Below are 6543 nucleotides of genomic sequence, written 5' to 3' on the forward strand. Positions count from 1 at the left end.
CGCAACGGTTTTAGTAATCACAACTTTCAGCTTTGTATAGTGTGTAAAGCTGCTAGATTTTTTGTCCTTCCGCTCATTTTTAGGAATGACATCCCTCACTTCTTAATGACCATAGGGTTATAGGAAAACATAGCAATATGATCCAATAGCTTCCAATATTATTTTTTCTCATCCGATCTAATCTAATGAGTAATTAGATTTAAAAAATCACCATTTCGATCCAATCCAATTAGACCTTAAAATCCAATCAAATCGAATTTTCAATTAGAGATCCGATTGCACACCTAATTTTTAATATTAACTTAAAAAAAATAAAGAAATATATGTAAAATATAAATATTGTTATAAATATTAATAATTATGTAGATATCCAAATCTTTTATTTATTACCATTAATTGTAATCAACATTCATCTTTTTCTTACTTTCTATTTTTCTTAATTTCTTAATATTTTACTCTTGTATTTGTATAAATAGGAGTTCACCCCATTGGAATAAACAACTGAGAAATTCTCATTCTCATTCACTTTCTATTTCTCTCTTCTTCTTCTTCTTTTCTTCTTACTTATTTTATATTATTTTATAACACGTTATCAGCACGAGTCTCAGCCCAAACCCCAATGTAAGTATTTTGTTAAAGTTCTTGAATTGTTTCAAATTCACGATACACTAAATATATATTTATATGTATACTCATCTGACTGAAACAATTTCAAGAATATTTTTTTTTTTTTTTATCTATATATCTATATATTATATATATATATGTATATGCTTTTATATGTCTATTATTGATTTCATATATATATATATTATGTTCTTATCATTTATAATATTTACAATATATGTGTGTCTATGATATGATAGATAAAATCTATATAAATTATACATATATCCAGAAGATTATGTATCATCGATATAATATTGCATATATCCTGAAGATTATGCATCATCGATAAAATATTGCATATATCCTGAAGATTATGCATCCTCGATAAAATATTACATATATCCTGAAGATTATGCATCCTCAATAAAATCTTGCACATATCTTGAAGATTATGAAAACGTAATATTCATCATATAGTTGATGGATATATGATGAAAGAGATGAATACATATATATGTATATGCTCTTGTATTCTTTGAGGACAATGAAAAATAATTTAATATCGATATAGATTTTGACAAACATTTTCTAAAGTAAATGTTTTATATTTGTCAAAAAAAATAATTGTATTTATGTGAATACAACTAAAGAATGATTATTATTAATGCAATTTTATAGAGGATTTTGAATACCAAGAAAAAAAGAGAATGTTAAGAAAATTGCATTGAAACATCATAATAACAATGAGCATGACTAATGTTATTTAAATACATGAAGCATGTATTTATTGTTCATCATTCCCTGCAGAGAATGATACGAATTGAAGTCAATTACTTTTAAAGGTTGTTCGTATTAGTCATGTTATTATACATTGTTATTTCTTGCAATGTTGGAAATTATTGCATGCGACATATATTAAAGATCAAGTTTTGCATACATCTTGGAGATTATGCAAAAACTGTATTCATATATTCTTTGAAATATTGTAAAAGAAATTCCTGAATAATTTCTTATATTTTTATGGATGAACAAGTAATAAATTTTTAAGAAATTTATAATAATGTTCTACTTGTTCAACGTCATTCCCTGAAGTGAATGCAATAATTTTAAATAATCGAAGACCTTATTTACTACTCAAATATTTTCAGAAGAAAGTGGAAACAACCAAAAGATGAGATACCACACATAATCAAAGTGCATGAAATCTATATATCATGTATGGAATTGAATAATAGTAGTCGCGTACCTGTAGTACGGACACACTTATAGTCAGGATAAAAGTATATTTGATTATTGAATAGTTAGTGAATTGTACAAATTTATTGTACATTTAAAATATTTAAATATCATTCTCTGAAGAGAATGAATAGACATGAAATTCTATTTTAAAGAATATAGATTTCACATATATTGGTAATGTCAGAAGCAAATTAATGTATACATATTTTATTATTTATTGAAATCAATAGTTTCAAACTATTGTTTGTACAAGATATGTATATATATATAGTTACTATTTAATTTAGTTTGCATATTCCCAGAAGTAGATATATAATTTACTAATATTTGTTAGTGATCCAATATAATCAAAGTTATAAGGAATCACAAAATGATTATTTGAAAAGCTTCATGAAGAAGTCTTACATACAATTGCTACTTAGAGTAGTGAAATATCTTTGTATGTACCTAGATGTATAACTTTTATCTATTTATGAAAGTGATAAGAAATAACTTATTATATGTACTGGTTGTACATTTAAATATAATATATCAAGTCATGATAATTAGACTGATGAATAGTCTATTAATAAATTAGACGACTTGTTAAAAAGATATCAGAAAAAATGAATGATATGTTATGGTTATATCTATTTGACCATTACAATAACATGATGAAGTTGTCATGTATTTTTTAAATTATACACATCATTGAATTGATGATAGTGATTCCTGAAGAAATATAAAATTTGATAAACATAATAGTGACTCCTGAAGAGTGTATATGTTTTGGAGAATAATATAATTATATTATTCGTGTATATAAAAATGAAACTTATAATGATTATGTTGTAGTAATTTTACATTACCTTATGAAAGTTTCATTGAAATACAAATTATAGTGAATCTGAAGTTCATGAATTGAATTATTTTGACATGATCAATCATATGCAATAAATTGTTAAAGGATTTGACTAAATTTTGTTGAAGAACCAGATGATTCTTCTCATTGTTAATTTATAAGGCTCAAAAGAAGAATGTGCATATATTTGCACATAGAAAATATTTAAATTATATTTCTTTAGCAATCTTGAGCCATTGTTAGATTTTTATTGCATAGTTTCTTATCGATGTGATAAGATTATATGATCATGCATTTACAAAATGTGTAAATTTATGCATTTCTAATTATACACGTATGACTCATTCTTAGAAATGAATTAAGTTCATAAGTATTGAACTTGAAACTGAAGTTTATTGAACCTAAAGTTTAATGTCATATAGTATATATGAGTTTAAATAAATATTGATTCATTGTGATATATTGAAATCCCTACAGGTGTATTAATATTATTAGATATCACAATTTTTAAAAATTCTCTCGATTAGGGGGAGAGAAGCAGTTGGGATCGATGATAATTTTTGAAAAATGATCCTTGCACAAAGTACAAGAACGATATAGTTCAAAATGCTATATACAAACTGCAAATCAATATTATTCAAAGTTCAGATAGAATGAGTTGAAAACGCCTGAAGCGTAAATGAACAATGTAGAAATTATTAATAAATGTTCATTTAATTTATCCTGGAGTTGTTAAATCTAGAGGTACTCATGGAGATACCTTAATGTTATAAAGTATTGATGATTTAAAAATGACAACTGTGATGAAAATGGTACTCTAGAAGATACTCCCAAGAGAAGTTAGACATAACACATTTGATCATAATTGAATCCCTGAAGTGATTCTATATAGGTACCTATAAATAATAAACATATTTGAAAGATTTGTAATTTAAAGAGATCTCTATAAGTTATGTCAATATGGGAGGAAATTATCATATACTGAAATTTTTTTCAATAATAGAAGTTGAATGTTTGCATAAGCAATAAACTAACATGCATGAGATAGCAAGGATCATGGTATTAGATTTGTCGAGAATCATCGACATACATTTTGTTTTTGGCCAAAATATTATGACGCAGTCTAGGCAAGTTTACTCGCATAAAGTGAAGTAAGACCTGTAGGGTGTGCAAATAAATATTTCCGATGAGAAATTTGCATATACGTATTTGTACATAATGAATTGTTATACAAAGTTTGCATAGACATGAGATTGATTGAAGTAAGGCTTAAATATTGAGAAAATATAATCATGATTTGATTAGAGCCTGAAATATATTTTATGAGAATTTATAAGCGTCACATAAATGTTGCAACAAAAAGTTATTTATTTGGAGCTCCTAATATAGTGAGAATTTGAAATAAGCCTTATCTAAAAATTCTAGAAAAATTTAATACATGCGTTAAGTGATATATATTCAAAGTCCCCCGCACTATATGACAAAGATCTTTGTATGAAATAAAGACATGTAAGTAAATTATTGTTTGAAAAATACGTATGGTTGTCTATGTAGTATAAATACGTAAAAATACATAAATGTTGCAACAAAAAGTTATTTATTTGGAGCTCCTAATATAGTGAGAATTTGAAATAAGCCTTATCTAAAAATTCTAGAAGAATTTAATACATGTGTTAAGTGATATATATTCAAAGTCCCCCGCACTATATGACAAAGATCTTTGTATGAAATAAAGACATGTAAGTAAATTATTGTTTGAAAAATACGTATGGTTGTCTATGTAGTATAAATACGTAAATTATACGTTGTGATAGACTATTGAAGAGTTTTTGATTAATTGAGGAACAAACTTTTATTTCTTTTGTATATCGAGAAATATTAAATGTATAAAGTTTGTTCATTAGTATTGAAGTCCTGAAGTACTTCATATGTATCAAGAATTATAAATATATGATCATTTGATATGGAAATTAAGATCATACAACAAGATGGAATAAATATATGGTCTTGGAGTACCATCATTGTCACAAATGAAAATTTATAGTACCATTAATGTGTTATGTTCATATCTACTTGAAATTTTAAATTTTTATATGAACAAAGTTCTGTACACACATGAATGATACAATTTGTTGGACAAAGATTAATGTTCCACGAACCCCTCATCTATAATTTAGAAGTTCATACATACTCTGGAAGGGTTATAGAATATATATGATCAAATATTGTATATGGTGATATTTTAAAAGTGATAACTATAATCTTATGAGATCTATTATCACCAAAAGAATTATGGATCATATGTGCATGAGGGGGAGACATATTCATGTTGCACTCTTTTTCCCTTAGCTCAAGTTTTGTCCCACTGGGTTTTTCTAGCAAGGTTTTTAACGAGGAAACTTGCAAATAATTATGAATATGAAATATATATTATACTCTTTTCCCTAGCTCAGATTTTTTGCCACTGGGTTTTACTGGCAAGGTTTTTAACGAGGCAACTATAATTTATGTTAACATACTTGCATTTTATGAAGCAAGTAGAGAATGTGTGGGAGTGAGATCATTAACATAGCATATTCGGAAAACATATAGATTTTACTCAATAAAGAAGTATCAACCCAAACAATTCTCTATGGATAATACTGCTTGCATCGTTCAACTAAAAGGAGGGTACATTGAAGGAGATAGAGTTAGAACACATTTCACCAAATTCTTCTTTATATGTTTCAAGAAAATGCATATTGGTGTTCAACAAATTCAATCAAGTGTCAATCTTGCAAACTTATTCACAAAGATCAACATTTTAGAAGACGGCATACAAGATTGAAATTCGTCGATTAGAAGATCTCCACAAATGCCTAAATGAGGGGGAGTTAATTTACACTATACTTTTTTTCTTTTGATCAAGTTTTCAACAAGAAATCTGCTTGCAAGAAATTGATATCAGAGCCATGGTAATTGATTTTCTTGCAAGAAATTTGGACTTAAAACGATTTGTTTGTGATTTGGATGGTATCATGGTGTGTCATATTGCTGTTTGGTTGATGTTTGTGAATTCTAGGAACAATAATTGTTTTTTCTGTTTCTGAAATTATTTTTATTGGATAGTTTGGAAAATTTAAAGCAATTTACTTTTTTACAGAACTCGATTTCGATTTTATTTGAATTAGTTATGAATTTTTGAAAATCAGGAAAAATCAAGGTGGTGATCACCTTTCCCACGCGCGCGGAAGGGCTGCTTGCAGCCTCCCAGCGCCGTGGAAACTCGGCTGGACACCCCTCATGCGCACGGGGGTGGTATGCAATGCATACCATCCGTACAGCGTACAATTTTTCTTCGTTTTCTTAGATTTTTCATGCTATTTCATGAAATTAACTTCCGATTTTTTGTGTAGTTTTCTATTTTGATTTTATTTTTCATATTTCAAATCTAATTATCAGAAATAAATTAATTTGAATTTTCAAAATTAATTTTAGATATTAGTGTAATTTGAATTTGAAAATAGGTAAAAATCAAGTTTTGCTTACCTCTTTTCTTATTTTCTTTAAATTTTGATTATTTTATCTTATTTTTAAATCTAAGGTCAGATATTAAATTCTTTTTATAAAATATTCTATTTTAAGTAATTTGACCTTATTTAGAATAAGATTACTATAATCATGGTATTTTAAAAGGGAAAATAAGATATTTTTGTTAACTTTTAAATTTTGTTATTTTTTACTTAAATTAAATTATAAAATCAGAAAAGGGTATGTATTTATCATTTTCTATTTTATTGAATATTTAATTTATTAAATAACACTAAGTTTAAAAGGTAAGTTAGCAATTTTTTTTTTGAAATGATATTTAGGTT

This window comes from Cannabis sativa, chromosome 3 (genome assembly GCF_029168945.1).
Source record: "Cannabis sativa cultivar Pink pepper isolate KNU-18-1 chromosome 3, ASM2916894v1, whole genome shotgun sequence".
In the NCBI taxonomy this organism is placed as follows: Eukaryota; Viridiplantae; Streptophyta; class Magnoliopsida; order Rosales; family Cannabaceae; genus Cannabis; species Cannabis sativa.